Raw genomic sequence first — 26,273 nt, forward strand, 5'->3', positions numbered from 1 at the left:
ATCACATCCCTTCTCCCTAGGGGGAGCCCTTCCCTGTGAGGCGAGATAGGTGAGCCCGCTACACAACATTCCCTCTAGGGTAAAGGAAAGCAGGACCTCACAGAGAGAAACTCCCCTCATGGGGACAAGAACTCCCATTCTGTGATGGATCTCCCGAACGCTCTTAACCTTGAGTCCCTGAAATCTAAAAAACCTGTCGAGATGCCATCAGAAAGAAGTACTGTGTATTTCATTCTGTCAATATTGAGAGCAACAAAATCAGGCAGACTAAAATGGACAGTCTGCTTTCAAGTCATCTGCAAGGAGTACTGTGAAGAAGATGAATGGACTTAAACAAACTACTCCTTTGGCAAGTACAGAAGGTATTGGGAAGAGGTGGCCTCAAGGAGGCATGAAGAATACCCAGTGTACACAAAAAATTGACTGGGACACTGCGCTGGGGAGGAACCAACTGAATGGAATAAAAACAGAGAAAAGACCCAATGGAAAACGAAGTAGGCGAGCAGTTTGACAGACCCGGGATGTTCAAACCAAGGAGCAAGAAGCAATGCTGGGCAAGCAGACCTCCAGTCGGGAGGATGCCAACAGCAGATTGCAGTAGTTTTTTCTGGAAAACCTCAAGCAAGCCTGAATGGAAGCTGGAAACCAAACGACGGTGGACGTGGCCTTAAGGCAGTTGACTGGGCGGTTCATTAACTGCACCAATACCATCTGGCTGAGGACCCCGTGAAGCCCAAGCATGGTAGTGGGGAGCGGAAAGAGAAGCAGAGACAATGTACCTGGAGAACACATCGACCCGAGACACCAGGAAGAACAAGTGACGTGGTTCCAATAACAAAGAGGTAATGGGAGTCAATGGAGAACCGGTAGAGGATTAGGGAAGGGTGCTAAAGTTAAAGAGCACATCAGGAGTAATCTCCCTCATCTCAATCCCTGTATTAAAAGTACAGAATGGGAAGAAGACATTGGGAATAATCTCCCTCGTCTCAGTAATTGTATCAAGAGAACTGAAACAAACGAAAGCCTCGGGTGAAATCTCCCTGTTCTCAGTACTTACATCAGAAGTACAGAATTGAAAGAAAGCCTCTGGAGTAATATCCCTCATCTAAACAATTGTAATAAAAGTATTGAAGGGAGAGAAAGCCTCAGGGGTAATCTCCCTTGTCTCCAGAGTTGCTGCAACAGTACTATCAAATGTGAAGATTACATTACTAGCGATATTCCTCGCCTCAGTTGTGTTAAAGGGACAGAAAGAGAAGAACATATTAGAAGCAGTCTCCCTCAACAGTCCACCACCAAAAGAGACATTCAGGCTAGAGAGTACTACGAGGATAGGTCAAGGACACAACAGGAACACTTCCTCTGGTTTTCACTGACAAGAGGAGGGGAACGAAAAAAAAGACATAACTGTGTGTTGGAAACAACGAGAGTGTTTGACTTTTAAACAAGCCCCAAGAGAAGCCTGGAAAGAAGTGCAAAGGTTGATCAAAACTGTTGCAGGAAACTGTCCAAAGTTAGCCAACGGCTGAACCAGCTGAACTAGGAGAAGGAAGACATCCTCCTGGTTCTTTCACTTAACTAGTTGAATCAGAAACTAAGGCAAAATGTTACTAAACAGCAGCTTGGAGGCTGATCAAGTTGTCCAAATGGAGACAGCATTTGTTGAACTGTGGAACCAGGAGAAGGAAGTCATTCTCCTAGTATTCTCTACAAGTGCAGAACTTTAACTATTATCAGAGACTAACAGAAATATGCCCCTAGGGCCGATCCCACTGCACCAGGAGAAGGGAGTCATTTTCCTGAAGCCATTTACGTTAATGCATTTTGTTAGTCATAGGGCTAGAGTAGGTTAGTTTGGACAGAGGTAGGACACTAAGTTTGACACCCACCATGATGACGAGCACCCAAGTTCTTCTTTAGTTACATAGGGAAAACCCTTTAGAGATAGGGGAAGATAGGTTTTGTTCATTATTATTTAAATTAAAATAGTTGTAAACACACCACCCCTTTGTCCGACTCCTTACTCCAGCACACAACACACTTGAACCAGAGACTTTTGTATTGAGCTAGACTGTCATTTGGATGGTACTTGCCTTATATATGATATGTTATATCTTGGAGTGTATCCTGGCTGGCTAGGTAACCAATGCAGTTCTCGTATTCTGGGGGAGATGTGGACAAATGTTTTTGATCCTGTGATTTGACATGCAGCAGCAGGGTGAACAGCTCTCGGGAGGTTAGGGGGGACTTTAGGTGCATTCCCAGGATGCTGGCATGGAGGTTGTTCCCTCCATCAGGGTGTTTGATTACTAGGGCCTGAAACATGGTTCTTAAACTCTCTGGTGGAAGGAAAAGTTTTTTTAGGAGTACTAGTAAATACCAGGCTGCTTCTGTTTTTTTTTACTAATGTGTTACCTGAAGGAGAGGTTGCTGTTAAAAGTGAACCTGAGTGATTTGGTGGGTAGAACCAGCTAAGAAGTGACCAAGGTGTATGTCATTTAGCTGCTGAGCCCACCCCCTTTTCTATGTAAAACATCCCGGTTTGCGACACGTTTTCTGGGGAGTGCATTGAGCCTTTTGGTACTCCACACACTGGACAAAACGGCAGTGTGACCTAGAGTTACTTATCTGGACTGCTTGGTACCTGTCAAAGAGGTAGGAGGTAAGCCAGTTGATGACTGTACCTGTGAACCGGATATCGTTATTGAGAAGGCTGATTAATGTGGTATGGTTGTCCATATCAAATGAGGCAGAGAGGTGGCCGAGAATCAAGAGACAGGCATCTCCTTTGTCTATGATATGGGTGGTAGCCATTTCTGTGTGCTGTATCTGGGTCTGAATACCTATTGGTAGTCATGGGGTAGATCTATTTTTTTCATCAAGTCTTTGAGAAGGTTGGCCACTATTTTCATATTGATTTTGCTGATAAATGGAAGACAACTCATCAACCAGTAGTTGGCAAGGATGTTACAATTCTAATGTTTGCTTTTTGAGGGGTGGTCAGATTAGGCCTGCTTTTTGGCTGCTTGGAAACATCCCTTTATTGAGTGAGACATTATTTTTTTTTTATTTTATTCTTTAAAGTACAGACGTAGCTCGAGAGCAGCGACCGCTGTATAAAGTGTGGGTAGCCGGCATTTGGGCTGGCATATTTTAACAGTAGCACAGGTGCTGTTGAAATAGCCTTGTTTTGAGAGATTTGAAAAATTGGAGAATTGGGTGGGCATTCCGAGCCGACACTGGGATCGAGTTACAGAAGGTAGGTGCAGGAGAAGAGATGGATTGTTTGCGGATCCTCTCTTTGCGGATGAGTTATGATTCAAGCCGGTTGGTCAATTTGCTGTGCGAAGAGCATGTGTCAAAGATATGAGGACCTTAGCTTCCAGGTACACTGTGTTCTACTTGTCACTTCTTTGTAGATGATACATGCAGTCTTGAACAGTATCCTGGCTTGGAGTGGAAGCCAGTGTAGTTCACATAGGATGGGGGAAATTGGATCAAATATCCATGCTCCCATTATAAGACGAGCTGCTGCATGGTGGACTACCTTTAGGGGAGACAAGTGAGCAGCTAGGAGCCCTGTCAGGAAAGCATTTGCCCCATCAATGTGCGAGGCCACAGGGGCCTGCACTACAGTCTGAAAGTCCTGCGGCGGGATGAAGGGTTTGATTTTTCGAAGAGTAGAGATTCTGAGCAAGGCTATTTGGAACTTCTTGGATGTGTGTTTTTGGGAGGACAGACTGCTGTCAATGATAAAGCCTAAGATTCTGCTGAGTCATTCACTAATTTGAGGAGGGGTGAGGGCAGTGCCCTTCTGTGTTATGATGTCAGCAGGTAGACCATCATCCTTATATGAGGTAGCTTTCATCAGAATGTCAATGAGGTCCTAAGGAATGATGGGCCTGATGCACATGATCGCTGCGTTTCATGTGGGGGATTGTGACTTGGGAGTTCACAGTTTTAGAGGGACTGAGGTGCTGTGTTGTCTTGACTTGCTCAGCATTGAAGAGGTTACTGGGAGACTTTGTTTCCCTTAGACCTTTTCCCATGTGCCAAAAGAAGGCCTACCTCCCAGTGACTGCCTTGGGACTATTTCCACTTGCATTGAAAACAAAACTAAACATAAAAAATGGCCTCCTTGGATAAGGGAGAAGTGACTACATTTGGTCCCTTCTTCCTTTCCACGGTCACCTAAAAAAAAAAAAAGAGTGTATCCGGCACGCGATGCAAAAAGGTGTGTCATGGGTATTACACTGTGGTGCTTGGAAACTAGCCAATCCACATGCATCAATGCAATAAGGAAGAAGATCGTTACATTGGTGAGTGCTAGACCATCAGTAAATAGGCATTCAAAGAGCTGCTGTACCATTGGCCATAGGCTATAGGTTCCTAGATGTGGGACAACTTTACTAGGGAATTGTAGAGATGCCAGGTGGTAAGGATACACTAATGAAATGTGTGCTTCCTGACACACCCATTGCTGAGCATGAGCATTGGTTCACATGAAGTCCAGCAGCACAATTGAGGTAATGCATGAGGCGTGGTAAAAGGTTTGTGACTGCAATGCAGCTGTTACACGATTAACCTTTGTAGATTGAAGAACCCCCTTATACTTCTGAATGATGCTGTTGTTGAGACTCCAAAATGACTGCCAGTATTGGGGATGCAAGGGACTTTGTTAGACATGACACCATGGAGGAATGCTTTTACCAGAACCACTATAAAGTTCAGGGAGGACCTCATGGGACATTTGGGACATTAGTAAATGCAGAAACATGTGCAGATGAAACACTGCATGTCTACCGATGGGGTAGGTTGTTAGTAGAGTCCTGGGATAATACTTGCAGAACCAGATCATTCGGTGAAGTCAAAGGGACTAAGAACACAATGGCCCTCATTACGACCCTGGCGGAAAGTGACTGACCGGACCGCCACAGCGTAAATAGCGTTTCCGCCATTGCACGAAGGAGCAAAGTGCGGCCCATTCCGACCCATCGGGCACGAGCACCACGGCATGGCGGAAGTGCAAAGTCCGCGATGGCGGAAATGACCCCAAAACGGCCCACACCGCCGCCGTACGGCGCCCTAGGTGCAATACCGCCACCCATCACAGCGGACACCGCAGTGTGCGCCTACCGGAAAGTACGGTGACCGTAAATATACGGAAACGGAAGTAAAAACATGGGCCCGGAACGGGAAACATCCCGCCGTACACCTATAAAACCACTAAAACCACACAACCACCAAAAACACTACCCTGAGACACACCCCAACCCGTCATCCACCCTAGCGAAACCTCGAAAAATGGGAAAAGTAGCGAAGAAAGCGTGCGACCGCAAGCGGCAGGTCCACTTCTCCCGTGAGGAACTCACCGTGCTAACAGAGACCCTCCAGGAGAATGCTGCCGTCGTCTTCTCCACGCAAATGACCAGGACGGCACTTGCAAACAAGAAGGCCATATGGGCTCTGGTGGCACAGCGGGTAAGTGCGGTGGGGACCGCACCCCGCACCCCACAGCAATGCCGAAAGCGATGGGACGACCTGCGGATACGCGTCCGCAGCATACTCTCTGCCAACCGCAACATTGCCACAGCCACCGGGGGAGGTCCTGAATCACCCATCAAGTTGACCCCCTGGGAAGAAATCTGTGCCTCCACCATCGGAATGGAGAGCATAGAGGGAGTCGGAGGGATGGAGAAAGGAGTGCAGACATCCGAAGATTCAGGTAGGTGGGCCAGATAAAACAATGCCAAATCCACAAAGTCCATCCATGTGAAGTACCATGTGTCCACATAGTGCAACAGAAACACATGTCCAGGAGAACGTCCACACACATCGGCCTGATAGCGCACGTTAAAACCCACAATAAATACATAAATAATTAAAAACCCCTAAAACATGCACTACACGTGCAGCAGGCACACCCTAACTGCAGGCTGCCAAACAACTGCACCCTCACTCCACACACAAATGAAAGCACCTCCAAGGCCCCGACCCAAATCACCCTCAGGTACCACCCCAATGCATGTGATACAATGCCATTCCAATTCCCACAGACCCATCAATAACCCTCGCCCTCCTTTACTCCACCACAGGGTCCGATCCAAACGACGAGCATCAGGACACCCCTACCAGCACACCTGCAAAGAGGGCCAAGACCAACGGCCAAAGACCCTCCACCTCAGCTGCACGCATCAAGACACGGCAGCAGCACAAATCAGGTGGCAGCACAGAGGAGGGAACATCAACAGGCACCCCAGCAGCCAGCATGCCCACACCACCACCACCACAGGTCCCCCCAACGGATGCCACAGAAGGCACTGCCTCTGGTGGCAGCAGCACCATAGGTGACACCCCATTGATGGCAGCATGCTCCGACACAGAAGACGGGGATGTCGAAGTCAGATCCATCCATGACCTGTCCCAATCCCCCTGTCTGTCCCATCCCGTACAACATGAGGATACCACGCAGGGGCACCCACAAGACGACGACTGGCCATCCCCCACAAGCCCTGTGGCAAGGCAACATGAGGTCAACAGCCCCTCTGTGACACCCCCGCAAATGGCCATGGCCCAGCAGAGGCAACAGTCCATCGACCAGTTAATCGTGCAACAGCAGCAACTGGCCACGCTCCTCAAGCACCATGCCGATGAATGTGGGGGCACTAAGGCAGACATAGAAACATCAACTGAGACACTAAGGGCACAAATGGAGAGTAGCACCGAGAGCCTGAGAGTCCAAATGGAGAGAAGCACCGAGAGCCTGAGGGGGGAACTGCATGCGACGTCCAAGGACGTATGTGCCGAACTTGCCGCAGTGCGCCGTGTGCTCACTGAGCTCTCGCAAACCCTTAGGGACATGCATGGACGTGAGCAGGCAGAGACATCATCCGTTGCAAGTTCCGTCCAGGGCAGCCCCCAACGTAGATCTGGGAGGAACCTGCGCTCCACAGGCAGGGGTGCCCCTGATACCCGCAGAGGGGGCTTGCAATAGCGACTGCCCACTGACAATGAGAATCTTTGGACACTGGTGTTCGGGGGGGAGGTAGGAGGGTGGAGGGGGTGTGTTGGGCTCACTTGGGTGGCGGGTCGATAGGGTGTACAACATGATATCACATATGCCATAAACAGTGCACGATCAACCAATGAGATGTGTGGACATTGATCTTTGTGTACTAGGCCATCATAGGCGTACAGTCCATATTGTGCATGTCCCAGACACACACAGTGCCACGAGTCCCGTGTCCATGTATCAGCCACCAGGCGTGAGTGCTAGAAGCATGCATCAATGAGATGCTGACGAATGTCACGGCCCTCCGGTGCCTCGCAGACTCCTTGAGGTGCTGCCACATCCCCACCCTCATCATGACCATCATCAGGTGCTTGCAGTTCTGCGTCAGGGGGCATGGGCACATTTCTACGTACGCACATGTTGTGGAGCATGACACATGCCATCACCATCTTTGCAACCTTCTCATGGCGGTACAGGAGTGCCCCGCCAGACCTGCTGAGGCAGCGGAAACGACCCTTCAGTAGGCCGAATGCCTGTTCAATGACTACACGGGTACGTGAGTGGGCATGGTTGTAGTCCTCCTCATGCTGGTCCCGTGGGTTCCGGACTGGTGTGAGGAGCCATCTCTTCAGTGGATATCCAGCATCACCTGTATGTGGACGATAAACGTATGATGTGGAATGCCATTGCTACGTACGCACCCCCCCCCCCCTTCCTGCCAGGTCATTGCCGAATCACATACCCCACATTATCATGCATGTAATGAGACTCACCGAGTAGCCAGGATCTGTTCCCTGCGTGTCGCTCCATGTAGCGTGGTATTGTAGAGTTCCTCAAGACCATAGAATCATGGGTTGATCCAGGGAATCGGGCACAACAATGTGTAATGATCCTGTTGGAGTCACACACCATTTGTACATTCAGGGAATGAAATTGTTTACGGTTGCGGTACTGGGCCTCCATGGCATGTGGGACGACCAATTCCACATGGGTGCAGTCGATGGCACCAATGCAACCCGGTATGCCGGCAAGTGCATGGAATCCCACTTTTGTGTTTGTAATTTCCTGCTCCGAGCGTGGTAGAGAGATGTAGTCGTCTGCGTGCTGCAGGAGGGCATCGAGCACTTGCAATAGTGTCCGTGAGAACAGTGGCTGAGAAATGCCATGCAACTGTCCGACTGTGTGCTGGTAGGTGCCTGTGGCCAGGAAGTGGAGTACAGACACCACCTTCAGTAGGGGTGGGATGGCGGTTGGGCTATCTATCATGCTGACAAGGTCAGCCTGTGTCATGTCCACAATGGCGGCTATGGTGTCCCGGTCCAGACGGTAGAGGGTGTGGATCTGCTCATCAGTGAGGTTGAACGGATGTGCTCGGAGGCGTGGGATTGCGGGCTGCCTGCGTGGTGGTAGTGGCTGTGCTGGCGGCCCTTGCTGGCCCTGCCTTGCCCTCCTCCTCCTCCTGCGTCTCCTCCGTGCGGCCGGTTGTAGTTGGTGTTCGTCTTCTTCTTGGAGTTGGAGTACTTGCAGTGCTATCAGGTCCCCCAGGGCCAACATCGCGAGTCCTGCCGGTAGCATTTCGGTGTGGTTGTGGGAGGAGACTGGGTGTGCAATTTATGTGTTTTCAGGCTGTATGGCCTCCACCTGTGGTGATTCATTCCACCTGTGCAAACTGCTCTCCCCTTTGGCCGAGCACGTCCCGCACACAACGCTGCAATTCGAGGAATGGCATCTTGCTATTGCAATCATGTATTTGTACCCGATGGCCGTGTAACATTGGTTGATATGTTCATTCTGCTGTGGTCCCATTGTTTCACATACTATCTGTGCAGTCGCGAACAGACTTGTGAAGGGTCAGTGGTACGTAGTACTCGAGTAACGGTGGGCCCTCATGCATCACTGTACCGAGTTGCAACGACGGGCGGGGCGTCCCATTTGTGGGTGAAGGCAGTTGCCATTTTCACACACAGCCGCACTAGATGGATTAATTAGTGATTTCAAACGGCCACAGATGCCTCTTCGACGTGATGTTGCAAATGAGGAATTCGAAGGGCGGCGCTTTCGGTTTTCAGCTAGCGGCGAGGAAATGCCCACAGGTCTGACTGCAAATATAACGTTCTATTGTTCAATGTCCTTGAGACAGGGGCCATGGCGAGGATACAATGATTGATATGAATGGTTTGGGATGCGCAATAGCGACGTGGGCGATGAGGCCGGACGTTCCCAAATACATGTTACTTCACTACACTGGAATTACGGGCTGGGGCACTGTGGATTTTGCAGGCTGCATAACGCACAGACTCAATGGATATTTCTAATGTTATGTGAGTAAATATTCAGGCGTTTTAATCCCGGGATGAGGGAATGATGAATGGATGCATGGGCAGGTGATTTGATACAGAGTTTGCCATGTACAGGGCTTCTTGGAATCTATCCGCCTCCCCTGCGCTATGTGATGCAGGGCTGCCATAGTGGGACCATCGTCTATCTGGCCTTGTTGAGCCCTCCCTGTCTCGACGCGCCCTCAGACACTTGTGTCCATGCACGTTACCAATCCCATCTGATGGATTCTGTTTTGACAGACGCATGCACAGGTACACTCGTTTGTGATGGTGTTTACACCTCGATATAGATAGTTATGAGTCGCAAGTGGTTTTTGGGTGGTGATGAACCTTTGGAGTGGGCTAGCATGCATATGGCTGTGGATTTAGTGTGATCATTGAAGTGAGTTGTTCGAATGTAGTTCTGATGGCCATTCTATTCTTTTTCTTTTCTTTTGGTTGACAGGTATCTCCTCCCCTTTTGCCACTGCCATCTGTATGCCACTCCTGCAGATGGCTTTTACTCCCGACACCTGCTGCTTCGTGTTAATCAGTGGAGCAGCATTACGATCTTATGGGACGATCGCCAATGGGCCACATGCCCTTACGCAGTACTGGTGGCTCGGAGCAACATTTCGGCCTTTCAGCTGGACTAGTGCCTCCCCATTGGGACGGCCCTGCGGTTCTGTGCGCTTCCATGTTGCCTTTTCGTACGTGAATGTGGCTCTGTGTACCATGATGGAACAGGGCGTCACACAAGTAGTGGCTGGTCATTTCTTGCGGATGCAGCCCACAATGGTGAAATGTGTTTTGGAGTTCATGGCCTAATGGCTGTATGGGCTTGGTGATTTGTTGTGCATTAAATTTCTATTCTGATTTGGCCCGTGTAGCGTTCTTCTTTGCAAGTGATGTGGCATATTCCTATTTGGGGAGCGATGTATTGTGAGGAGATCTGCATTGGGTTCCAGCTTCGGAGTTTAGTTGCGTGGTACTGTACTGGGCGCGTTTGCCTACGAAGCCCAGTGAGGTCAGGGATGGGGGCTGCCAATATGACTGTTTGAATGTTGTCATGCTCAGGGGCGGGGGATTGGGTTTTGTGTAACAGATGCCGGTCAGCCAGGTGGACTGGTGGAATGATGTGATTTTCGGAATATTGCTGGTCACAGGTGCCTGTGTTTGCGTGCGTTTCGGGGGGGGGGGGACTGTGGTCATGTCCATTGGATTGGCTTCTGTATTCGTGCCATCTGTGCCCTGCAGCTCCCATTGGCCCCTCTTGTGTTTCTTTTGTTCGTTGGCATGCATGGGTGACTTGTACATTTCACTGGTTGCATTGTGACTTCATTGCACCTACGGGGAGTTGTACTTTTTGGGCAGGGAGCGGTGTACAGGCACTCAGTGGGGCCGTTTACGGTTGATTCGCGATGCCGTACTTCTCACCATGGCGGAATGGTACATTCCGCCATGCTTGATGGCGTTAGGTACATGTCCGCTAGGGTCGGAATTAGCGTACCCTTGCGCCATGGTGGTGTTTACGGTTTGGCATGGCGCGCGCGCGCGTGCTTGGTGCAGTTAGCGTTGACGTTCACTACGGTGTCGCTAATGGCTTCGTACTTTGCGGTGACGGGTCATAGTCGCACCGAGCGCTATTCGATGGCGGTATTGCATTTCCGCCATCGTTTTCCCAATTCCGCCAGGGTCGTAATGAGGGCCAATATCTAGTAGCCATGAAATGTTAAGGTACCAGATAAACAATAACAAGACACCAGCAGGTGCACTAATTGCAAATACTTGCAAAATACTGCATCTTCTCCATTGCACAACCACGTTGTTTAATGAAATGGCACAAACACTATGCACCATGGTTTGATTATGCATCATTGAAGAGGCAACAGAACAGCATGAGCCAGATCTCTTTGGGGTCGATGAAATAACCCACAATGGCCTTCTTCTGATAAGTGCAAGTTCATTCTTCACATAGTTCTGAAGCACAGGCAATGCATGGCAAACATGGTAGGATCACCTGATATGGAAACATATATTCAAAGCAAGGATTTGCATGCTGTGGACTTCTTTGTGTTTTGAACGGAATAGCTCACCATGAGATTCAATCAGGGCACATGGTAATGAGTGTCAATATTCAAAGCACCAAGATGATGGAGACATCAGCAATGGAAACAATACCTGCTTTCAGAGATTGGATGTATGGCACCCATTGATCACATGTAGCTAATTGTTCCACACTTACATGCTCCTGCACTATTTCTTTTGAAACAACTCTGAATAGCAAATATTTCGTGATGGAAACTATTGTTTTGTGAACTTGAATGCTGCTGGTTTCACAGACTGAGAAGGGCACCCAGTGAATGAAGGCAGCCTATTTCCCATGTAAAATGTTTTCCAAACTTTTTATTGAAAGAAATGTCTTGATAGGAAATCGAAGGCCATCACATTCCGATTGAAGCTTACAAATGTCAGATAAATATGGCATAACATTTGGGCTGGATAATCCAGGAATCCCAGTTATTCTCACAAATTCCTAGGTCTACTAAAGATAAGGTTGGATTTTGCTAACTGACAAAATACAGAAGAAACTGAGACATTTACTATATCTTTATTTGTGTGAAGTAGTAGTAGCACAGTTTGGAATTGTGAAGAGAATCTTTGACTGAGAGGGACTTCAGCACTGATGATTTGCAAATAGAGGCTTGTACTTAAAATCTAGAATTTGATTCTCGAAGAAACAAAATGTTGAACTTTATCATTAAACACTCAACAGTTAAGAACTTTCAAACTGTAAGAATCATTTTGCAGATTGGTCTTCTAAAATGCATCAATTTACATTTAAAATATGTGAAACTCTTACCACACAACTATTTAGAAACTATGTACCCCATAATAAATACTTGCTTCATCAGTGGAAACATTTATTTCCAGAAAGATCACTCAAAATTGCAAGCTCTCCGAAGAAACTGTCAATCTCGAGCACCAACAAAATTATCCTGACTCTTTCCTGTTTACCTATTGCTGCATTCTCATTTCATTTCATATGCAGCTTGTGGAACATGCAACCCCTCCCCTGATTCCATGCTCCACCCTAGAAGAGTTTTCAGTTGATATGAGCTGGTGGGGCATAAGGACGTTAATAAAATAATTCCCTTACATTACCGGTGTGAAGTTTTCTACAAAATTATACTGGCAACAAGCGGTTGGAAGAGAGCGGCGCCCCACCCAGTAGCCATGGTTTCTGTGTGTACAGCTGTTAAGGTGAAAAGGTTTCTTTGCCCTACATGCCGGGGTCCAGAATGAGGCCTGCGGTTCTGTGGCAGACCTCCCACAGTGACCCACATGGGGAGTGAGGGTGGTGCTTCCTTACTGGCCGGCGAATTGCCCACAGTGAGCTTTTCCGGCAGCCCAAAGTGCCCATAATTTAATATACATGGGCTCTCCTTTGTGTGAAGGCATCATGAAGCAAGACACAGAAAACAGATCCAGAATTCAAAATATACACTTTCGTTAAATTCAATGTCAGGATGGAAAAGGGCCTCACTTGCCCTATGTTAAGGTGGGATTTCCCTACCTAAAGAAAACTAGGGAAAGTCTTAATCAACGAGTTCAACTGAAGAATCTGTCTGTGTCCAAAACCTATACTTGCCCTCACAACTAAATCTGTACAATGCGTAGGGATGTCAGCAACCAAAAAGAAAACAGTCTTTAACACAAAGTTCTGAGCTTCTTCAAGGTCACAGCTTCCTTTCAGCTCCATTCCCCAAGTGTAAAACAGTTCAGCAAAAAGTATCAAAAATACCTTTCTTGGATTTAAGATGAAATAGTCTGAATCAAGACCCGGGGTTCCCTTCCTCAAGTCAGTAATCAGGGTTCCCTTCCCCAATATTTAAGTAACACAGTTCAAAAAGCAAAGTATCATTGTCTTCTAAATTTTAAGTTCCAAAGTTCAAGTTTTCAAATATTAGTACTTTTAGTTTGTTGCGTTCCCAAAGTGGACATCAATACTCCTAGTAATTTTCACTGTAAATCAAGTTTCAGCACCATTTGCTTGCATGTTCTTCAAAGTCATATTCATTTTAGAACTCAGCATGTTGTGGTTTGGCTATCATTTAAAGCTGTATTCATTTCAGCATTTTAACATACAACGGCCCTCATTCCGAGATTGGAGGTAAGTTCCGTCCATTACCGGCATGGCGCAAATAGCGTGTCCGAGCTGGCAATAGACTGCTAAAAGCGCACCATTACGAGTTTGCGGGCACGAGCTTTGCGCCATGCTGGTAATGTACGTAGCGGCATACCACAAAATCGGCAGAGAAACCCCCTACCAGCATGAACTGCACCGTAGCGAACACTACCGCCTTAGAGTAATGCAGCATTAGCGGTGACTGTCAATAGCGGTCACCGTTATTTACGGTCACCGTTAAATAGCGGAACGGGAAAAAGGGTCATCTCACAGGAACTGGAAGGAGTACGGCGGCCATCTTTAAAAACACAATCCATTGCCTTCCTCACCAGACAGGACCCCTGGAACACTTTCGACATACCGGAAAGATGCCATCATCAAGGAGGAATGCCCAAAGCGCCAAAAAAGGGAGCTGCCTGCCTCCGAAAGGAGCAGTTCAGCCCTGACGAACTCCAAATGCTGGTGGATACACTCCATGAGCATGCGTAGGGTGGCAGTGATCAAGAAAAAAGAGATCTGGGCTCTAGTGGCGCAGAAGGTGAGCGCTGTGGGCCACACCCCCTCCGCACCACCAAGGATTGCAGAAAAAGGTGGGACGACCTGCGGCTGAGGGTGCAGAGCATCCTCTCTGCCAATAGAAGCCAGGCCCTGGAGACAGGACGAGATCCAGGTTTGCCCATGAAATTAATGCCCTGGGAGGAGACATGTGCGGCCATGAAAGGCCCTGAATCCATCGAAGGGGTTGGAGATATGGAGCGGGGGGCAACGTCATCCGCTGATGGAGGTGAGTGTCCAAAGCCAATACTGGCAACGCAAATGTAATGAAAGTCACTGCTAAGGTCTGGCCAAGGAGTCATGGCATGGTCCCCCCCCCCCTTAAATCAGGCCGAAGCAAGTGAGACCCAGGCTAGGGCCAGGTGTGAGGCTGTAACCTATATGACACATACCACACAAAGTGGCCCATTCCGTGAGGCACACAGGGCAGTTGATGTAAACAGTGTGCATGTGAGCCCGCACAGTACCCGGCCAACATGAGTGACCCAGACATATGCATGTATTTACCACCCAAGCATTTAATAATGTGCCGTTCTCCACCCAAGTGCCGATAACCCACAAATATCTGAATGTGCTATTGTAGCCATGTCCAAATGCTGGCTGTCAAATCAACACTCATGCCGTCCTTCTCTTCCACCCCCACAGGCAGAGAGCATGACAGCGAGGAGCAGGAGAGCAACCGGCCCAGCACCTCCAGGGTCCAAGGCAGGGTCCGCCGTCTCCCAGCGAGGAAGAGAACACCTGGAGGCACACCACCGGCACCAGCAAGACCCATGGAGGGTGCAGCACCCCCGCCCCCACCCCCGCCCCCACCCAAACCTGCACTGGCGGAAGACACATGTCCTACGCCACGCTCTGAGGAGTCATGTGTGGCAGGGGAGGTGGCAGCCACAGCCTCGCTCGATGCTGCCGACAGCCCCATTTCAATCCGTGGAGCGACCGAGGAGGGCACATATGAAGTCGTCCACACCCCTTATGCCCAAACCAACACCCAAGTCTCATATAGTGACTCGGGTGAGACTGACACCCCTGAGCTTACTGTGCACGGAGCAAGACAGGGACATGCCAGTCCAGTGGCCAGTTCCCCTGCGGAAGTGCCGGAAACGCATGTGAGCCCCATCCCCAGCAGGGCCACAACATCAGCCATTGATGCCCAGCGGGTTGAGCAGCTCACAGGCCTAATCAGTGACTTCATGCAGGACAATCGGCAGGCCAGGGATGAGTGGTGGGATGAACTGAGGGCACTGGGCCAGGTCATTACAGCCAGCACCAACAGGCTCTGTGAGGTCTTGGCAGGATAGCAGATGCTCTGGAGGCTGCACATCCTGCACAGGAGCCCCAGCATGAGGACACCCCCTCAACCAGTAACTCAACACAGACCAGCCCCCTCCGTTGGTCCCAACGTATAATGCGCCGCCAGGACATGCCTCCCCCTGGCTTTGGGAGCGCACTGTGACAATTCTGCCATCCACATGTGGGCTATGTGCACCCTTTGGGACTAGTGTGGGGTTGTTGTGGTGGGAGGGGGAGAGGGGTGAGTGTGGGTTTGGGAGTTTTGGTGGAAGGGGGAGGGGGTGAGGGTTTGTTTGGGAGTTTTGGTGGGAGGGGGAGAGGGGGTGGTGGTGGAGGGTTTATTGTTCACGTTTAAATTTTCACTTTGAATACACCGGTTGTCAATCTAAAAAAACAAGAGTGGACATTCATCATTCCGCATGTGTCATTTAATATTGCTCAATGCATAGTGTACATGTATCCCCACACCCAGTGCCCGGTATCCTGACATCCTCACACCCTCTGCTGACTTGTGTGTCTGAAATATTGTCCAATCAATGATTGCCGCACGACACGTCCTTCATGTGCATCGGCACCATGATGCTGTCCTGCCACTTCTTCCTCCTCCTCCCCTTCATCATCATCAGGTGGTATCACTTCCATGTCAGGGGGCAGGGGCATGTTCTGACGGATGCACATATTGTGCAGCATTACACATGCCATGGTGATCTTGGACACCTTCTCATGGCTGTAGATGAGTGCCCCACCCGACCGGATGTGGCAACGAAATCGTGCCTTCAACAGGCCAAAGGTCTGCTCAATCACCACACGTGTACGGGTATGGGACCGATTGTAGTCCTCCTCATGCCTGTTCTGTGGGTTTCGGACAGGGGTGAGGAGCCACGTCTTCAAGGGATAGCCACCATCACCTGCATGAGAGGGGAATGAAGGTAAGTGTTTGTACAACCATGGCGGACAACTGTGCCAGTCTTACATGCCAGCAGGTGATTTCTGCCCATACACACATGTCCCTGGATGCATTGACCCCATTTCTGGCCCAGCTATGTGTCCTGTGCAATGGAATGATGGAGGGGGTAGCATCTTCCAGATGGGTTATGGTGTGCACTCACATCTTGTTGCATGTGCATCGTATATACATGCAGCAGTGTTGGAGTAAAATCATTCATGTGTCGTGTCCTGTGAGATTTTGTAGTAGGGAGTGTTGGCTGTAGTCAGTACCATATTCGTCATTCTGCAATGATCAGTTCCATGGTGACTTGCAGCGCTCCTATGGGTATGCGGAACCAGGGACACACTGTGGTATCCCTGGCTGGCTCAATTCAGTGCACTCCCAGGGATGACTGTCATGTGTGGTGATATGCTGGATACAGCAACATAGTGCATATGAAGTGCATAGTGCAGGATGGCCTTACGGTGTGTGAGGGCCACCGATGAGTGGTGCATGTGTTGTGGGATGTGGGCTGGTTAACTGTTAGTCATGTAGTGATAGGTGTCAGACTTAATTCATCACTATGGAATTTGGGTGTTATGTACCGTTTCAGTTGCTTTGGGGCACAGTGTTCGGTGATGTGCACATCGTGCACTGACGTCAACATTGCCACCCAAGTGGTGTATGCATCCCCCCCTTCCCACCCAGGTGGAGTATGCATCCCCCCACCCTTCTCTCCAAGGTGGAGTATGCATCCCCCCTTGCCACCCAGGTGGAGTATGCAGCCACCCGCCTCACAACCCCGATGCACTGCCATGGGCCAGTAAGGCAACTCACCAAGCAGCCAGGCACGTCATCCAGCATGTGGCTCCATGAAGTGTGGTAGCCTGGAGTTCCGCAGGACCAAAGAGTCATGAGTTGATCCTGGATATCCATGGCATGCGGGACTACCAACTGCATGTGGGTGCAGTCAAGGGCACCTATGCAATTTGGCATGCCTGCCAGTGCATGGAAAGCAACTTTTGTATGGAATATCTCCTGGGGAGTCCGTGGCAGGGATATGTAGTCCCTTGTGTGCTTGAGGAGGGCATCCAGCACTTGGTTCAGTATCCGGGAAAATAAGGGTTGTGATATGCCATGTATGTGCCACACTGTGTGCTGGTAGGTGCCTGCGGCAAGGAAGTGCAGCACAGACACTACCTTCAGTAGAGGGGGGGTTGGCGGTGCGTATTTCTATGAGGCTCACTATGTCGTTGTGTATCAGGTCCACTACGGTGGTGATGGTGTCACGGTCAAGCTGGTACAGGGTATGAATCTGCTAAGGTGTTAGGTTGAAGGGGGTGGCTCTGATGCGAGTGATTGGGTGCTGCCGCCGTGGTAACGGTGGTTGCACTGGTGGGGCATGCTGGGCCTGTCTCACTCTCCTTCTCCTCCTGTGTCGTTGTTGTTGTTGTTGAGGCCTTGCAAGCAGGGCCTCCAGCTCCAGTAATGCTACTACTATTGGTATCATCTTGGTGTGGGAGGGGGTGTGGTGTGTGGGTGTGCTCCTTTTGTACTGGCCCTCACTCCATTGCCTCCACCTGTGTTGATTGTGTGCACCTGTGACACTTCTGAACACTGCTCAGGGTTCTTTACACCTTCTCGGAGATGCCGGTATTTACACCATGCCGGTAAGCTCTTTTTCGGCCTTCAGGAGGCCGTTATTTGCATGTCCGCATTACTTGGGATCAGCTCAGGTTCACGGCATGCCACTAATACCGGCATGGTGTGTCGTGCGCGCGCGCCCAGACTGCTATTTACGCCATTGTTAAGAACGATGCCGTAAATAGCGGTCTGGTTGGTCAGAATGGCCCGTAGCGGTAAGCGATGCCGGTAATCCTTTACCGGCATCGTGTTTCCCTTACCTCCAACCTCGGAATGACCCCCAATGGTTCGTTTGGATTTGAGGTTCTGTTCCGTTGCTGGATTCCAAATGTCTTAATTCTGATTTTTAACAAGGTTTTGATTCAGTTCGGTATTACAAAATTAAGATTTTTGCGTATGGCTCATTTGCGCTTTATCTGTTGTTCAATATGCGCTTGTTTCACTTTAATTGAATTGGCCAGTGTTCGTAGACCTTTAAAAACGTGTTTCTCAACACACGTGACTTCACAGCCCTTCGGTAATTGACAATGAAGGATCAGAGACTTTCGAAAACGTCCCCATTCAAGGCACGCAACCACTCTGATACATAGTATTCAACAAATAATAAAGTACACACACTTGCGCACCAGGTTTCCCATTCATTAAAAATTCACTGGTCGCTTTCACAGTTTTTGTTGCAGCACGGATCACATGGCTTTCTTATTTTAATGTCAGGGCTCCAGCTCTAGCCCCTCAGATACCACTGTGTTTGTCCTCCCACACAGGTGAATGAGGCCTTCAAGCAACAAGGAACGGGACAGCCTTCCCACGCGGCTCCCTTCACCTTGTTCAGCCTGCTCCAGAGAGTCCCAGCTCCCATGTCTCGCTTCCATAGACCAACTCTCTCCGTAGTCCCCAGCATCTCGGCATCCTGCTGCAGCTGCTTGCACCGACCTCCTTGTTGCTTCTCCTGTCGCTCTCTTTTTCACTGGGCTGGTTGCCTTTTCTACACCTGCAGCCCCTTGACAGGCTGCAGGTGTGAATGTTCAATTAGCCATGCCTGACCACGATAAAAGGGATATTCCTGACATTCACATCTCTTAGCAGACATCTTCCTCGTCCCAGTACCAGAGTGGTAAAAGAGCATAGTCTTCATTGCTCTTAGTTGCCTCTTCTTTGTCCCAGTACTGCCAAGTGTCAATTGAGAAATGAGGGGAACTGACTTATAACAGCCTATGAAGGTTGGGGATGGGTTGGGTTGGTTGTCAATAGGAAAGGGGGATACTATGTCATGCCCAAGGGCACCCCACTCCCAGTCCCCAAGGACCCTCCAAACAGGTGATCCTCCCTCAATTCTCCGCCCCCAGGGTCAGGATCCAATAGCGATGGCCTTTCCCTGGCCACCTTTGCACAGGATCCAAGGGGTCTAGGTGTGAGAATACACTCAGGTTTTTCTCATGTGTCTGCCACGTGCACACCTTGTTGGAGTAAAGCACCGAGCTGTGTCAATGTGAGTGAAAGAGCTTTAGCAACAGCATACTCATTGCTAGGCTACAGACAATACTGTCGTAGGTGGGGACCTGTCAGTTCTGCTGACACAAGGAGTGGTGAACATTGGTGCTTTTATCTCTCTTGTCAAGAAGACAAAGGGCCTTGCAGAGAAATAGGAAGATTGGATCAAAAAGGAACAAAAGGAGTGAATAAATACTTATAAATAAGAAATGAGTAAAAGTCCAATGCACATTAGCATTGATATAAAGAAGGACAAATTGTGCAGGAGTCAAGTAAGGTGTACCACCCCCCCATTTTCTTTCTTGAACTGCAAGGGGAACCTCCAGTGCCGTGGAAGAAACATTTTGACCATTATGTGCAAGCTGTGCATGGCCAAAATGAAATCTAGTGAATGTAAGAAATCCTTGTTGATACATTGCGTTGGCAACTACGGCCAGGAACATTTTTCAAATCTTCTGGCGTGGAGTGAAGTATAGTGAAATGTTTTTCATGGTTATTAGATATGCACAAAGATGCTGTACAGACATTGGGATGAGAAGGTCTGCATTGTGCTCGAGATGTATCATTTTGGAATAAGAGTGCAAGAACAAGGGGAGAAAATAAAACATATTACTGCATCCAGGAGTCTCGCCACAACTTGTGAATTTGGGTGCGCACTGAAGGAGAGACTCCATGATCAATTCATGCTGGAATGCAAGGATGGGAAAGTACAAGCTGTGTTACGGCTGAGAGGAAATCCGTCCTTGGATGAAGTTTGCAGACTAGCCAAAGAGGTGAAGTGTGTGAAGGAGTTGGAAAAAAGGGATGAGATTTACCTAAACTATAGCGAACGTCTACTTCATCAGAAATGTGAGTTGTTCAAGGAAAGAAAATACTGGAGAAGAAAACACATTTGTACGGAAAAATACTTTTCGCAGCGATAAGATCGAAGGGGAGAAAGGAAGAAACGATTTAGGTGTGACCATTTATTTCAGTTAGCTAACAGTGCAAGCGGCCTGGGTTGAAGGCACTGTGCAAGAAATGCAACTGCAAGGTTAATTTTACAAATTACTGGAGGTGTAAAACAGAGTCTATGGACTACTTGGATGAACTGTGTGAGGAGTTAGAATAATCCACATACATGATTGATGAGATGCTGGAGGCCATCATATTGATTCGGGACAATGATGTTGACACTGAGAAACCTATGGCACAGATTAAACTTCAGGGAATAAAGATGGACATGGTTGTTGACCAAATAAACCCACATGCCAAAGAAATCAGCAGAAGGTAAGGTTTATGTGTCGACTGTTGGGAGTTCTCTACTTCTCAGTTAGTCTGATCAGAGGAGGCTCAATATAAAATTAGACTCTGATGCGGAAGAAGCTATGTTTCCTCTACTTCCCCCAGAAGCTCACTGCCTCCAGAGCTCTGGTTCTCTCTAGGCTGGACTACTACAACAGCCTCTTTCTAGATCTGCCTGCTTCTACTCTCCGCCCTCTGCAACTCATCCAGAACAGGACTGCAAGTCTTGTCCTTGGCCTCAAGCCTAGGGATTGTATCTCTCCAGGACTGAAATCTCTGCACTGGCTCCCAGTGGCTGTGAGGATTAAGTTTGCAACCCTCTGGATTGTCCACAAGGCCTTCTGGGGCCTGGGGCCTCAATATCTTCAACTCTCCTAAATATCTTCCTTCTCGAGCTCTTCGCTCATCCACCCCCAACTCCCTCAGGGTCAGTTGCTTCTCCAAGCATCAAGTTGGTGGTAAATCTCTTTCTTCGGCCGGGGCCTCCCCCTGGAACAGCCTCCCTGCCTCCCTGAAACTTGAGGAGAACCATCTCTGGTTCTGGAAGCACCTCAAAACCTTGTTATGTTATGTTATGTTATGTTATGTTATGTTATATATATTTGTAAAGCGCACGGTCGCCCAGAGGCATCATGGCGCTGGTAGGGAAGCTGCGAGCTCAACAGTACAGACGCGTTAGAACAGGGTGGTCTTCAGGGCTTTCCGGAAAGCAAGATGATTAGCCGAGGATTTAAGTGATAGTGGCAGAGTGTTCCAGAGCTTGGCTGCGGTAATAGCGAGGGCTCTGCCGCCATGTCTTTCCTGATTGAACCTGGGGACCTTAAGAAGGTTGGTTGTAGAGGAGCGAAGGTCACGATCCAGGATATATCGGGAAAATTTAGCTTGAAGGAATTCCGCTCCTAAGCCATGAACTGCCCGGTGGACAATGCATAATGACTTAAACTTAACACGCTGTGCCACCGGGAGCCAGTGGAGACAGCGAAGTACCGGTGAGATGTGGGCGCCATAGGGGGACGCAGTGGCCAGTCTGGCTGCCAGATTTTGCATACGTTGGAGGCGTTGTAGCAAACCCGTCGGTTGAGATAAGTAGAAGGAATTACAATAATCCAGCCGTGAGAGAACCAGTGCCGCCACCACTGGGGGACGCATGGTTTCTGGGATCATAGGTAGCACCCTCATTAGAACCCTGATCTGGTGGTGTGCGGACTGACAGACAGCCGAAACGTGATTTGACATAGAAAGGGATGCAGAGAGGATAACCCCCAGATTCTTTACCTTGTTTAAAGGACAGGGTAGAGGACCCAACGATGTGGGCCAGAAAGCGGTGGTCCATAAAGACGCATTAGGAGGGGAGCCAACAAGCATTACTTCTGTTTTATCACCATTCAGTTTGAGCCAATTTTGGTCCATCCAAATACCGACTGACTTGAGGCAATCATGAAGACGAGCTGCGACCACAGATTGATCCTGATCAAGCCGGATCAGGATCTGTGTGTCATCCGCATAGGAATAACAATTAAGTCCGTAAGAGCGGATAAGGCAGACCAGTGCCCAGATATAAATGTTGAACAGGATCGGAGAGAGAGAAGATCCCTGGGGAACACCACAGGTGAGTGCACAAGGGGCAGAAAGAAAGAGAGGCATGGCGAGGGTCTGAGTGCGGTCAGAAAGAAAGGAAGTGAACCAGGCGAGAACAGAACCGGAGATCCCAATCTCTGCGAGACGTGATAGAAGGATGGAATGGTCCACCGTGTCGAATGCGGCAGATAGATCCAGCAGGATTAGGGCCCCTACTCCGCCCGCATCAACCAGTCTGGACATATCATCTTGTAAGGAGACAAGTACACTTTCCGTCCCTCTACCAGGTCTGAAGCCAGCCTGTGCATGGTCAAAAATATTAGAAGATTCCAAGAAGGAAGACAGAAGGGGTGAAACCAGAGATTCCAAGAGTTTAGCCAAGAATGGGAGAAGAGAGATCGGGCGGAAGTTGGCAGGGACGGTGGGATCAAGAGAAGGCTTCTTGAGGAGGGGGATGATCCTGGCAGATTTCAGTTCAGGGGGGACCAGTCCCGTTTGGCAGGAGTTGTTAATGGCCACAGTATTTTCAGCCAGAATGTCTGGGGCGATCGTTTTCATAATGATAGCAGGGATGGCGTCCTCAGGGGAAGAGGATTTAATCTTTGATATGGCTGCCATGACTTCTTCCTCACTAAACAGAGGGAAGGTCGACCAGCTAGGAGACAAATCGGTAGGGGGGGGCACAAAGTCGATGGTGTCAGAGGGCAGTGTCGTCAGAGATTTAGCAATGTTAGATCTAATCACATCAATTTTGGTGGTGAAAAAGGAAGCAAGGTCATTGCATAGTTTTTGAGATGGCTTAACCATCGAGGTCAGCGACTCTGAGGAAGCAAGGGAGTGAACAATAGAAAATAGGGTTTTTGGTTTAAGTAAAGCATTTTCAATTTTCTGGGCACAAAATGTTGATTTGGCGAGTTTAACGCTGGCTAAGTAGGTGGAGAGGTTGATCTTATACAGGTCTCTTAGCGCTGGATCGTAGTTACTCCGCCATTTGCGTTGGGCTTGTCTGAGTTGGAGGCGAGCATTTTTGAATAGATCAGTAAACCAGGGTTGAGACGGTAGTCTGCGGCCTTGAGTAAGTTTCAATGGAGCATGAAGATTGGTAGCAGTCGTCAGTGTCTGAGAAAGTGCGGCAAGTGAGAGGGGTTGCAGGGAGATACAATTGGAAGCTATCAGGGCACTAAGTGCTTTAGGATCGACCGAGCGCCAGGAGCGGAGAGGCTTCTTGGAGGGAAGAATCTTGCAGGGAGGGGGGACTAACTGAAGTGAGCATGTGACCAGGTGATGGTCAGACCAGGTCACAGGCTCAATCGGACCGGGGACCAGCAGGGTATCCTTTACGAATATCAGGTCAAGGATGTTTGCTTCTGCTTTCTCTCCCCCTCTCCCCTGCTGAACTCCTGGCTGAAACTGCACTGGTTACCTGGCCACCGTCTGATCTCAGGCCCAGGTCCCCTTCCCTGCCTGTTGCACACCTGCACTGCCTCCCTGACTACCCCAGCACTTGGGGACTGTTTTCTGTATCCCTACAGTATCCTATCAGCACCTGGCACCTGATTTATGCATGTACCCTTGCACTTGCCACCAGGTGGCTGCACTTTTTACTTATTGCTTTTATTGATTCTCTTTATATTTGTTTTACTGTCGATCCCATGTACTGCACTGTCCTCTCCCCCTGACCCTCGGACTTCTCTCCGTTCCCCTTTCCCCTGCACTTGCGAAATCTCAATGACACCTGGCATATTAAGATAGTTGTCTCTGTCTTCCCTCTGTTCCCCCTCCCTTGCCTCATCGCGCCATGAAACACTTGTGTATAGGTGCATTATAAATGCCATATCATAGCATATCATATCATAAAGTGTTGGATGCAATGTTAGGAATGGAGAGGACATGATATGGCACTGAGTGTTCAGAGATGAGTTGGGTTGTCTTAAAGATGTTATGCACAAAATAAGCATGAAAGAGAATACCGTTCCAGTAGCTCATAAAATAAGGAGCATTCCTAGTGCAGTGAGAAGTGAAGTTTGGAAAGAATTACTACTAATGGAAAACCAGGGAGTTATAGAAAGTGTGGATTTCGTGGAATGGCTGTTGCTGTTGGTGGTGGTCAAAAAGCCAAATGGGAAGCTTAGATGTGCATTGATTCGAGGGTGATAAAAAAATGTATAGTGCCCGACTGGCATCCTCTTGCCAATACCACAGAAATGCTGGGCACCATTGGAGAAGCTGAGTGGTTTTCAACTTTAGATTGGAAGTCAGCTTACCATCAAATCAAATTGCACACTTCTTTGAAAAACCAGACTGCTTTTATCACACCTGAAGGCTTATCTCATTCCATTGTGGGCATATGCCTTTTGGTTTGGTCTACGCTGCAGCCATTTTCCAGCGCATAATGTATCAGCTGTTCCTGGATGAGGAAGGAATCATTTGTTTCCAGGATGATCTTCTGGTGTACGGGAAAAGTTTAGAAGAACATTATAGGAGGCTATTGAGAGCATTCAATATTCTAGAGGAGGCTGGTATGACATTGAGCAAAGAAAAGTGTAAGATGCATAAAGAGGACATACAGTATTTGGGAAATTAATTTTCTAAACAAGGCATAAGGCCCAAGGCTGTTTTAGTCAACAGTATTAGTGGGTTTTTGAGTCTCAAGAGCAAAGAACAATTGTTACTATTCCTGAGTATGGCTGAAAACTATGCCAAGTTCATTCCAGTTTTTGCCAGCAAGACTTTCCACATGAGGAAATTAGCTAAGAATGGAGTGAATTTTGAGTGGGATAGCTGTTGTGAAATGGAATTTATGGAAATAAAAAGGGCACTGAATCAGACACCCACCATGAGTAACTATAATTCATCCAGAGTGAGTGTGGTAATGACGGATGCCAGCCATAAAGGTCTGGGGCAGTTTTGTCACAAAGAGAAGGAGAACAGGCATTTATGGTGGCATTTGCCTCTAGGGTTTAGAAACAATCAAAGAAAAACTATTCTACCATATAGAAGGAAATGATAGCCATCAAATGGGCTATGGAGAAGTTCAGGCAGTTCTTATGGGGAACTAGGTTTGCATTGAAGTCGCACCACAAGCCGTTACAGTAGATTTTAACGTCAAAGGGGTTGGACAATGTATCCTTCCACATAAGAAAATGGATCACTAATTTGAAGGAGCATACATAGGATGTGGAATATGTTCCAGAAATCCAGAACAAAGCCACTGATTGTCTAGACTCACTAATTTTAAAGATGATCTGAATGGAGATGAAGATAAGCAACAAGTTTGTGGTGTAGAACAAGAGGTGGTATCTAAGAAGGAGTGGGATGAAGCCACAACTTCTGATGAAATACTGAAGAAAAATTGAAGAATGTGTTGGAAAACAGCAGCTTGAATGAGGAAGCATGTTGAGGATTTCAATAAGAAGCAATCAAAAAGTACTGTTGGCAGGATGGCATACGTTTCTACGGTAATGGAAAGAGGAATGGAAATGGTGCCTAGTACAGAAAGAAGGCCTGCCTATCGTAATGGGAATGTTGACTGATGGATGAAATATTGTGCTCATCTTATGTGATTAGTCACCAATTATTGCGGTTACATTGTTTATCATTTTGTTCATGTCATTCCCACTGTGTAACATGGCTATATGTTCTGCATAGTTGTTTTGGTTTGTTATCTTAGCATTCTGTATTGTTTATCCTTGTTTTGCATAGGTGTATTGTTTGTCTTTTCTAGTAGCCTCTCTATGTAATTTAGTATCATAGTATTTCATAGCATTTGCAATATTGTATTGTGTTGGATAAGGAAGGGAGATGTGTTGCATTCTCATTTCCTATGCAGTTTGTGGAACACGGAAGCCCCCACCCCCTCAATTCCATGTTCCATCCTAGAAAAGTTGAAAGTTGATAGGAGCTGGTGAGGCATAAGGATGTGAATAAAATACTTCCCTTGCATTACCGCTGTGAAGTTTTTTCAATAATATAACTAGCTTT

General features: G+C 48.3%; 1 protein-coding gene across 2 annotated transcripts in view; it reads right to left on the reverse strand.

Annotated features, from left to right (window-relative positions):
* USH1C (USH1 protein network component harmonin) overlaps window positions 1-26,273 on the reverse strand; it is an 844,250-nt gene that overhangs the window by 531,480 nt on the left and 286,497 nt on the right. The gene's annotated exons all lie outside the window — the stretch shown is intronic.

Source organism: Ambystoma mexicanum, chromosome 11, assembly GCF_040938575.1.
Source record: "Ambystoma mexicanum isolate Mex_15411 chromosome 11, UKY_AmexF1_1, whole genome shotgun sequence".
NCBI lineage: Eukaryota > Metazoa > Chordata > Amphibia > Caudata > Ambystomatidae > Ambystoma > Ambystoma mexicanum.